The sequence below is a fragment of the Desmodus rotundus genome, chromosome 4 (assembly GCF_022682495.2).
Source record: "Desmodus rotundus isolate HL8 chromosome 4, HLdesRot8A.1, whole genome shotgun sequence".
Taxonomy (NCBI): Eukaryota; Metazoa; Chordata; class Mammalia; order Chiroptera; family Phyllostomidae; genus Desmodus; species Desmodus rotundus.
Window position 1 is genome coordinate 122,648,842 of NC_071390.1, and position 12,060 is coordinate 122,660,901.

The 12,060-nt window shown below is 33.9% G+C and overlaps 1 protein-coding gene across 2 annotated transcripts in view; it reads right to left on the reverse strand.

The window, feature by feature from the left end:
* Positions 1-12,060, reverse strand: part of TECRL (trans-2,3-enoyl-CoA reductase like) — a 72,119-nt gene that overhangs the window by 41,156 nt on the left and 18,903 nt on the right. The window lies entirely within an intron of this gene.

A 12,060-nucleotide genomic window follows, 5' to 3' on the forward strand; every position in this document is an offset into this window, starting at 1 on the left:
TGTTATTTTTTTTTTTTATATAGCCATTTGTTGCTCTGGAATGTATGTTGACATTGTGTGTTGAAAAATATTTTTAAATAGCTACCTTATTACTCAGAGTGAAAATCTGCTTCCAAAGAAGATACATGCAAAGGAATGCAAAAGAGACTTCTACAGTTTTAAATGTTTCCAACCATGGGTATTGGAAAACGATATAAACTGTATAAGATCCATTTATACTTGACAAATATTCAATGAGTACCTGTGATTAATGTACATAAGTTGTCATTTTCTAACCATCCTAATGATATTCATATAAGACATCACTTTCAATAGTGCTTTATGGTGCCTTTAATGGTGGAAAATCAATGCAAAACTAACTCTATCATTCTAAACAAATATTTATGTCTGTGAACTACATAAGTGAATACTGGCAGAATTCACAAAAACAAAGACTCAGAGAACTTAGAAACTCTAAATACCTTCAGGAAAATCCATGTTTTCCCAAATCCTTCAACATGGATCAACTGCAAAACTACTTAAAAAATAGACGTGGCATTTACAGGTTGTGATGTTTGAACACTGAATGCTAGTGAGAGAGTTATCTGCCTGTGTAAGCCTTTCGATCAGTTCCAGTTATCTTTTATTACTTTGATTATCTTTTAAAAGAATAAAGCATACATTTTCTGAAATGATTTTTACTTATTGAAGTGAGGTAGAGTAGGCTAGAAAAATGGCAGAAAAAAAGAGACAATTTATAAATGATAAAGCACTCAGTTAAAAAAGGATTTTTAGCATGCAGGAAGAGTCTAGAAGATTATACTGCTGAGTATATTAAACTTAAACAGCTGACTCACAGCTGAATTATTATTATGTAGTAGATCTAATGTGTCAGCTAGTATTTTAAATTATCCAAGATGCTGAACTTGATTTGCATAACTTTAAACATAGGTTAGCCATACTTTTGATTTTTTCTTTGATAAGTGGAAAGGTTCATATTATTATGTAATAACATTCTAAATATGTGATGTCTTAATAATTCAAATGTATTTGTTTCAATAAGGTGATGTTTTTCAAACTGTTGTGAGCTGTTAGTAAGTTAAAAATGGAATCAATGTGTTATTTTCAGCATTTTATTAAATAAAATGAGGGAAAGGAAAGGAGTGGAATGGAATGGAAAGGAATGGAATAGAAAGAATAGAATAGAACAGAATAGAATAGAATAGAAAAAATAAAATATAAAAAACATACAGTACAAATCGATTGTCATATCACCGGATGCAACATATTGGAATAAATCTAGATATACAGGTTAAGTTTGTTTTTTGAACTTTTGTTTCAACAGTTTCAAGATTGTGTTTTTATATAAATAATATGAATTCCTTATTCTGTATCATAGTCTAAAAATTATGAGTTCCATGGATTTAAAAAATATATGTTTTAGCCCTGGCTGGTGTGACTCAGTGAATTGAGTGCCAGCCTGTGAACCAAAAGGTCCCCAGTTCAATTCCCAGTCAAGGTACACGCCTGGGTTGCAGGCCAGGTCCCCAGTAGGAGGAGCACAGGAGGCAACTGCACATTGATGTTCCTCTACCTCTCTTTCTCCTTCCCTTCCCTCTCTAAAAATAAATAAATAAAATCTTAAAAAATGTATTTTTTAAATTTCCTAAAACTACTTATTATAGATCTCTTACGTAAAAATCGGCATCAATGATTGAGTGAAATCCTGTAAGATAAAACAAATTTGAAGGGTTTAAATATTTTACTTTTTCAAAATAATCTTTTAAATTTGCAATGATTAAAGAAAATGGTAACAATATGTCATATTAGATTTAAGCAAACTAAATTATGTTATAAGCCATATTCATTCAAGTACATATGCCAGATACCTGCCCTTGTTTTCTTTTAATCTAAGAGCATTTTAATTCTTATCATTTGTGTTATGATTGAATTTTTTCTGCGTGATATTGGTCGATAGTATAAATTCTAATTTAAATTCACTACTTGTGTTTTCAGATATCTAATTTTACAAATGATAAAAGTTGGCAATGGACAAGTGAAATATTTTGTTCTTAATGGTAGCAACATTCTATCTTTGTATATATGGAAATATAGAGACTATAAATAATCAAAACATATAGACTAAAGCACAGAAAAATTAAGTCCTTTAGAGTGGTATATAGTTTGTAAGACTATTATTCATAGTTCTTGATTATTGATGGTATTAAATACTTAACTGAAATCTATGTGTCATATTATTACTGAGATAAGAGACATATAGAGGAAAAAATAGTGGAGAAATTTTCAGAAATAATTAGTATCTTTGGTGACCTAGAACCTCAATTCTTCACTTAAGACTCTAAGTAAAATTCACCCTCTAACTCCTACCCTTTCTTGATATCACCAGTCCTACTAAGAAGTTCTAAGAGCAGTGAAGTGCCACTTACATAATCACGAGGATATAAAGTAGAGCATAGTGAATATAGTCAGTGATATTGTAAAAACAATATATGGTGTCAGTTGGGTGTCAGATTTAATGGGGTGATCAATTTATAAGTGATATAAATTTCTAATCCTATGTTTTACACTTGAAAGTAATCAATATTGTATGTTATCTGTAATTGAAAAAATAAGCGAAAGACACTACTTAATTTATGTGATGGTACATTTATAGTGAACTGTGGAGAGAGAAAATGGTGACCAATATGTATTGTTTACATCCTGTGCTGCCTGTGGCTGGTGGGGTGAGATGGGATGAAAGGTAAATAGAAACACGTAGCTCTGAGAAGTGTGCGATGCAGAGCTGGCTCTGTTCAAGAGTTCAGGGAAAGGAAGAAAAACAATGTTACGCAAGTTTCTACATGGCTAAGTTCAATTCCTCAAGATTCCTGAAATTCATGTAGGAAAAATAACCAAAACGGAGTATCTTTTCGTGAAAATGTAAAATGAGGAAATTATCAGCTAGTAAACCCTTTCTTTCTATCAGCAGACGGACGCCTAACGGATCAACTCTGAGAAACACAGGCTGGTGACAGGGCTAAGAGGCAAGACACACTAAGCAATGGTGAGCAAAGAACTCTGTGTACATGTGAATAATTCTACATAAAGTAATAGAATATCCATATGCTTAATTATATAAAATAATAATAAAGATGATAATGATAATTTATATTCACATACAAAAATAAATAAGATACTGGACAACAGTAGTGTACAATAAGAAAGGTGTTGAGATTTAAAGCATTTTGAATACCTTATTTAATGGTTAATCTTAGATTTTGATAAAATAATTTTCATAAAGTTTTATTAATAACATTTCATAATTGTATGAAGCCAAACTTTTCTAAATAACTTCCAGTTATTTCTCTAGTTTTGTCAACTAAACATGTGTACAAACTTCCTCCTTTCCTGTCAGGTAAAAACTTGCTCCAACAGGAAGTTCTCATGTATATAAAACAAGACTAAGGGTCAGGAAGTGTTTACCAGGGAACGGAATGGTGAATAAGGAACAGGATGTGTGACAGATTGTCTGTGCACGTTGCACCATCATTTTAGTTACATTGTTTTATTAGCTAGCGCAGTACTGTTACCTGGTTTCCAAGCATTGAAAGCCTAAAAATCTGACAAAAGAGCAGGCGCATGAATTCAGTTTCCTTTTTCATAAGAAATAAACATCAAGTACTATTATACAAAATTCTGCTTTAATGTTCCAAAATACTCGCTGCTGATTTAGTATTGTTAAATCAGTTGTGTTATTTTTTAGAAACGATTCTTTTATTACTTTACTTCACTGGAACTAAATCAACCATTTTATTATCTGTAAACTGTTTCTTTGCAGTCTTATAAATGTTGCCTAGATAATTAAGTGATCAAGCTAAAAATGAATCAAGGATGCCAGTAAGATATGATATGTATGATAGTGTTTATGTATCTGAAAAATAAGAGAACTGTTTCCAAAGTCACACCCAACAACAACAACAAAAAGTATTAACACTCAAACCTGCACCAACCAACATGTATAATTTTGCTGACCTTGGAAAGAAAAAGCATCTGCCAGAACATTTACTGTTATGAAGTACTCAACCAAGAAAGACAAGGTGCTATAAAACTGTATGATCAACAACTGCAAAGCAGGGTTTCTGTTAAAAAAAAAAAGACATGGTTCTAAAACCAGAAAATTTTAAAGCTGCATGAACCGATAATCAAAATTACAAAATAAAAACTATGAAAGAAAGAGGCATAAAGTAACAAGCCAATTTCACAAATAGATTCAGTAAAATACAAGACACAAACAAGAATAACGTGGGACAAGTAGAGCATGCAGAGTACAGCCAAACTATCTCTGTATCCTCACTGGTTTAAGTCTTTAATCAGTTTGTTCAGTTAATTACCGTACCCACCATCCTAGGACTGATTACTGTGCCTACATTCCCAACCACATTAGACACTGTTAGCTGTCCAAGATTCCCAGAGCACCCATCCTCACCGTGGCACTTCTCCCAATTTGGCTTTGCATAGTTACTAATTAGACCTGACTGTCCCCCTCTCCATGTCTTAGGAGACTCCCTGATGTACCTTACAACACTCATAGTCTGTCATCAACACGACATTCTAAATCAATTATCTGAGTAATTTTGTTTTTGTTGCTGTTGCTGTTTTCTCCACCAGGATAAACACACATATACACATATAGTCTAAGGACATTATGAGGACCTTATGAAGGGGAACCTCGCAAACCTGGAGGGTGGGCTTCCCCCACTAGGTGAGTGTTCTAGGAACCATCTGTATCAGTGCACCAGCTGTCATTCCTGTGAGAGGCTGCATTCAGCTTCAGGGAATTTGTTTTGGAGACTCTTTCAACACCTTTGCCCATTTCATCATTGGTGATTTACGAGCGCACCTGCCCACTGCACTGAATGTTCAGCTGTTTTTGACCATAAATGGCATGACCCCCATGCCCCACCCTCACTATTCACCCTGATCTCTCCCTGAGGGACTTTTTTTTTGTTTCTCCAGATGAAAAGAGTTCTCAAAAGGAAACATTTTACTAATGTGGAGGAGGTGAAACACAAAACAGCAGAAGTACTAAAAGCCATCAAAATTGAGTTCAGAAACTCATAGAACAGTGAAAAAAGTCTTAATAGCTGTATTGCATCAAATGAAGGTACTTTGAAGGTGACTGAAGTTTAATCATGTAAGAATAAATAGAGTAGAGTAACGGGGCAGGGGGATTGGGACAAATATAACTGAAAAACAATAAAAAGAATAAATACTCAAATTTGTATAAATAAATCCCTGTTTTGGGGGGTCCCCTTTCATATGCCATAAGGAGCTTTAACTTGATGCTGGAAGTAGTAGGGAAGTAGGGATAGGATGCAGACCACATCAATATATGAGAAAAGGTATTAAACTGGAGACAAATATAGGTATCTAAATTTAAAGTTTCAACCATTTGAACTGTGGTTGTGAGATTGCAGAATACCAATGGTATATCTGACTATTTTGGTAATAGTCATTTGCTTAATAGTCAGTGACCTCTTCCAAATAATTTTATTGCAACACTCAATCTAAGAATTTTAATAAATATAATTATAATATGGCTATCTAATCACAGAGCTACACGGGCACATGTATATATGCACATACATAAATTGTTGTTCTTATAATTGAGATATTTTATTTGTTCTGGGATTATGTAAGTTTATATATAAACAAAATGCCTCCGGTGAAAATGGTTTTTCATTATCACAGTACTTTATTTTATTTTTTTATTTTATTTTATTTTTTTATTGTTACTCAGTTACAATTGTCTGCATTTTCTCCCCATCCCTCCACTCCACTCCAGCCAATCCCACCTCCCTCCCCCACCTCTACCCTCCCCTTTGATTTTGTCCTTGTGACCTTTATAGTAGGTCCTATAGACCCCTCTCCCCACTATCCCCTCCCCACTCCCCTCTGGCTATTGTTACAATGTTCTTAATTTCAATGTCTCTGGTTATATTTTGTTTGCTTTTTTCTTCTGTTGATTATGTTATCACAGTACTTTAAATGGAACCTTCACACTGTAAGACAATTCAGTATGCAGTACATAGCCCTATTTATTGTCCCAAGAATTACTTCATTTCAATTGTCACCAATTCTTATAATTTGGAAAAAAACTTGAATGTTTCAGAATGAATCTATTATTGCAGCTTTGTGTGTCAAATTCTAATGGGTTTCTTCAGAGGTGTCTGAAAGACGCAATTTGAGATGGCACATTGGCTGTTGAATATACAGTTGAAAGTTCTGGTAAGAAGGCAGTTTTGATTTCATTTATTTGTTAGTGATATTTTCTCTTTTTTAATTTTTATTGTATTTTTTCTGTTATTATTTAGCCCCTTTATACTCCATCCCTCACCACAATCACCACACTGTTACTCACATCCATGAGGACTTTCTCCTTTTTGATCCACCCCTCCACCTCTTACCTCTGTCCTATGTCTGACAGCCTACTCGCTATCTATGAGCCTGTCCCAATTTTGCTTGTTAGTCCAGTTTGTTCATTAGGTTCCACATATGAGTGAGATCATATGGTATTTGTCTTTCTCTTGCTGGTATTCTCTAAATAACTGAAATTATTGGGAACATGCACAAAAAGAAAAAAAATGTAGAATTAAAAAGGAAGCATGTTTAAGATAGAGTCTGAGAAGTAATAATATTTAAGAGGCAAAGAATCGCGAGAAGTCCTCAAAGGAGTCTGAGGATGAAAGTTCAGACAAGGCAAAGGAAGTTTGATACCTTAGAATCAAGTAGGCACAGAGGTACAATCAAACAAAAAGGAGCCAAACACAGAGAAAAGTAGTGCACATGTCAAGTGCAATCAACAGTTTAAGTTACAAATGATCAAAAATAATCCACTGCCTTAGCCGCCCTCCCACCAAAGAAATGCCAGTGACCTTTGAAAGATCTTGGCTTGCTGACAAATGTGTTTTGAGATGAGTGTTAAGTTATGAATAGGTGAAGGAATGATGACATTGTTATAAGTGGTTTGTATATGTTGGAAATTTTGTTTGGTAAAAAAATATAGGTGCATTTGAAATTATAGAATAAAGTGAGAAATAAACATTACCAGAACAGAGAAAGAGGTTTTCATAGTAAAGCATTTTATATTAACCAAGCAATAAGTGAGCAGTCTAGATACAGTACAAATGACAGTTTTAAGCCAGGTGACACTTCAGAAGAACGGTGGGATTCTAGAGGTTGTGCATAATCTCAGCAAGTTCTACAAAATGGGAGTTCTGAATTAAGAATGAGACAGTTAGAATAGAACATAGTCATGTGGCCTAGTCAGTTTCAACATTAGAATTAAATCATAACTAAGGCAAATCTCCTGGTTTGAATTAGATGGTAAAGATGTAAAATAGAGAGGAAGTAGAAGTACCAGAGAAATGGGGTAACGCTATTCAGCCTAGACAGGTCATTGTATACATACATGGAGATTTTTTTAAAAGCTCTGCTGAAATCTTAGATTTTTTTTCCACATTCCTTTAGTCCAAGTGTCCCCTGCACTTGTTTAAATCCCTATTTTTCAACTTGGTTTTGACAAGCCGTAATTTCTTTGTGCAAACTGTGTGAAAAAATGGGAATAACTAGAGGGATGATATACGCAGAATTGGGTATGAAAATCACTGAAGATATCCAGGAAAGACTTCAAGGTATAAGCAAGAATAATAATTTTAAGTGTTACAAATAAATGGATGGAGGTTAAAGAAAGACTGGGGGAGAATTTGCAGTTGAGGGCATTTCACCAATTTTTGGTAGCGAAAATGAGAAGAGGAGAAAGAGTTGAATGTAATGTTTTTGTGTAGGTTTGTTTATATGTGTATATATAAAATTTATAGTGTAATAGGTGTCTCTTTGGATGAAAATCATTGTTCTTTCTCTTTTGCCTTAACAGCTAAGGCTGTAAATGCATTTTCCTTGCCTGTCTCTTTTCTTACCAGCCCGATTACTGGTGTCACCAGGGTAATCTAAAAAAAGACTGATAACAAAGCAGAAATGAAAAGTGATGAACCTTAAAAGAACATAAGATAGTCATTTTATAAGACAAGAAAAATCATGGTAAAAAAGTTCCAAAATAACACTAAGAAAAATGTAAAGCTGACAGAAGTCAGAGAAATAGTAGGCAGACAAGAACTCAAGATCAGTGAGAAAATCTAGAGAACAAAGGCTAGAGATAAAAGACAGTAGGGAGCATTCTTCCCTCAGGAAACCAGTCTTCTGATAAGTTACTTTTTTTCTTACAAGATTAACAGTTCGTATTATAACTCCAGGGCCTGAAAAAACCAGCATCTGAAATGTCATAATAAAAATAAATAAATTGGCATCAGAAAATAGTCTATAGAAAGCTAGCAATTGTAGTTTTTAGTTATAAGTACTGCACATACATAGTAGTTATAACTACTGTACTGTACTATATATACATATATATACATATGTGATTATTATTGGTTGAATATATTTATAAATTTGAAAAAAGTATACAATGTTACATACTCTTAAATATGCTAAAGAGATAAAATATGAAGGCAATTAGCACATAACTTTCTTGTAACCATTGTACCTACCATCATATATTATTACTGTTAAAGTTTTTTAGTTTCATTTTATGATTTGGCAAATATATTAAATATAATATCCAATTTAATTATGTTTGAGATACTTCTCTATAATCTAATACAAGCAAAACATGTTTTTGTGTCTCCATTTTCTAAAATCTGAAGATCAATAACTTTTTTAAAATTAGTGCAACAAATGCAAAATTTCATGAATATTTTTTTCTCCAAGTGATGGATATATTTTCAAAGTAAAGGTACTTTTGGAAAAGTACAAAAAGAAAGTTTAAATTTATGCAACTGTTAAAGATTAAAAACTGCTTAGAAAAGTAAATTAATAGTTGTCAAGATATCCCTAAGAATTGATAAAATCAGCTATTAAAGCTAAACATATTATTGTCATATTCAATTTTCCAATTCTGAAACTGGACATTCTAGGATTTTCTAGAAACTAACTTCATTTGCCTACCTAGAAATAGGCTTGGGACCACATAAATACAAAAATTTTGGCTCTACAATTTTAAGATTCCATGTAATTGTTATGTATGTCTATATATATACAAGCTATCAAAAAGTAGTCATGGAATCACACAAGATGGTGATTGCATGTTGTTTCTACAAATACATTAGCCTGTTATTCATTTCCTCATTTCAGGACAAATATAGAAATAATGTATTTCTCATATTGTCATATCAATTTAAATAAAAACGTGTTTGCCCTTTTTTACTTTATAGTAAAAAAATTACTTTCAAATATTCTCTCAATTCTACACTCAAAATTTTCTGAAACCATTTTATTAGATAAAATTGATCTAAGCCTTTCCAAAGATGTCATTCATTACTACTTTAATGAGAACCATATTTATGCAACGGAAGGAATAGATCAAAAACATTTAGAATGTAAATAGAAAATAGTTGTGGAAATAATTATGGTAACATGGTTTACATACATTATGGGATAAGGCATGAATATGGGATTTTAATTTTTTTTAATAATTTATAATATATTGACAAAAATACATGTAGAATTTGATTGCTAAAAATAGAGAATTGATCCATGGCAGACCTTTCATTTTGATCTCTTATTTTCTTTTGTTCCTTTCTTCTTACTATGATCCCTTCCTGGTTCTCTTCTGCATATTCAAAACCTACCTGTCCTTGTGGTAAAATACCAGAACTCACCCTCTATAAGAATTCAAATCATCTTTTCATGTGTCTCTGGGCCCTCTGTATGTCCTCCTTGGAGAAGTGTCTATTCATCTCCTTTGCCCATTTCTTAATTAGGTTGTTTGTCTTCCTGAAGTGGAGTGGTGTGAGTTCTTTATATATTTTGGAGATCAGGCCCTTGTCTGAGGAATCATTGGCAAGTATGTTTTCCCATACAGTTGGTGTTCAGCATTACTAGCCATCAAAGAGATGAAAATTTAAACCACAATGAGATACCACCTCACACCAGTCAGAGTGGCCAACATAAACAAATCAACAAACAAGTGTTGGAGAGGATGCAGAGAAAAGGGAACCCTAGTACATTGTTGGTGGAATGCAGACTGGTACAGCCACTGTGGAAAACAGTATGGAGTTTCCTCAGAAAACTAAACATGGAACTGCCTTTTGACCCAGCAATTCTGATGCTGGGATTATACCCTAAGAACCCTGAAACACCAATCCAAAAGAACCTATGCACCCCAATGTTCATAGCAGCACAATTTACAATAGCCAAGTACTGGAAGCAACCTAAGTGCCCATCAGCAAATGAGTGGATCAAAAAACTATGGTACATTTACACAATGCAATTCTATGCAGCAGAGAGAAAGAAGGAGACAGCATGGATGGAACTGGAGAGTATTATGCTAAGTGAAATAAGCCAGGTGGTGAGGGACAAATACCATATGATCTCACCTTTAACTGGAACCTAATCAACAGAAGAAAAAAGCAAACAAAATATAACCAGAGACACTGAAGTTAAGAACAATCTAACAATAGTCAGAGGGAGTGGGGAGGGAACAGTGGGGAGAAGGGTTTTCAGGAACTTCTATAAAGGACACATGGATAAAACCAAGGGGGAGGGCGGAAGCAAGGGAGGGAGATGGGTTTGGATGGTGTTGGGGGGGAGTGGTGGGGAGAAAATACAGACAACTGTAATTGAACAACAATAAAATAATATTAAAAATGATTTTAATCAATGATACCTTGGACAAGGGTTTCATCTCCAAAATATATAAAGAACTCACTGGACCCCACACCAGGAAGACAAACAATCCAATTGAAAAATGGGCAAAGGACCTGAACCGACACTTCTCCACAGAGGACATCCAGATGGTCTCTCAGACACATGAAAAAATGCTCAGCATCACTGGCTATCAGAGATCTGATGCAAATTAAAATCACAATGAGACACCACTTCACATCAATCAGAATGGCCATCATAACCAAATCAACAAACAAAAAGTTCTAGGGAAGTTGCGGAGAAAAGGGAACCCTAGTCCACTGTTGGTGGAAATTCAGACTGGTATAGCCACTGTGGAAAACAGTATAGAATTTCCTTAAAACACTAAAAATGGAACTGCCTTCTGACTCAGTAATTTCACTGCTGGGATTATACTTTAAGAACCCTGAAACACCAATTTGAAAGAATCTGTTCACCCCAATGTTCATAGCAGCACAATTTACAGTAGCCAAGTGCTGGAAACAGGCCTAAATGGCATCAGTAAATGAATGGATCAAAAACCTGTGTTACATTACACAATGGAATACTAAGCAGCAGAAAGAAAGAAAGAAATCCTACCCTTCTTAACAGCATGAATGGAACCAGCATGAGTATTTTGTGCTAAGTGAAATAAGCCCGGCAGTGAAAGATAAATACCATATGATCTCATCTATAAGTGGAATGTAATCAATAAAACAAACAAGCAAGCAAAATAGAACCCGAAACATAGAAATAAAGAACAAATTGACAGTAACCAGAGGGGATGGGAGAGGGGGATAAAGGAGGAAAGAAGGGGAAAGAGCAAGTTAAGGAACATGTATAAAGGACCACAGTGGGGGACTGGAGGATTGAATGTATGAGGTAGGGGTGAGTAGAGCAGGGGTAGAGTAATGGGGGTGGATGGGGACAATTGTAATTGAACATCACAAAAGTCTGTAAAAAAATAATTCAAATCATATTTCAAATAATGCTGTTCCAGCAAGTGTATGCTTTCTATTCCTATTAAAAATTCTAAAATATTTCCTCCTACTTTTAGAAATTTTAGATACATTGACTATTTTGTTTACCTTCCTCATGAGGGTAATTTTTGAAGTCAGACAGGGATGCCTTCCACTTCCATTTAGTCATATGTCTAGCATAGTGTCATATGTACAGAAAGTATTCAGTAAATATTCTATATTTTCCTGAAAAAATAATGAAAATAATAAAAAACAACTCTTCCTATTTTATTCTAAGGTATTATTAAACAGGTTAATGTTCTAATTTGTGAACTTTAGGCAT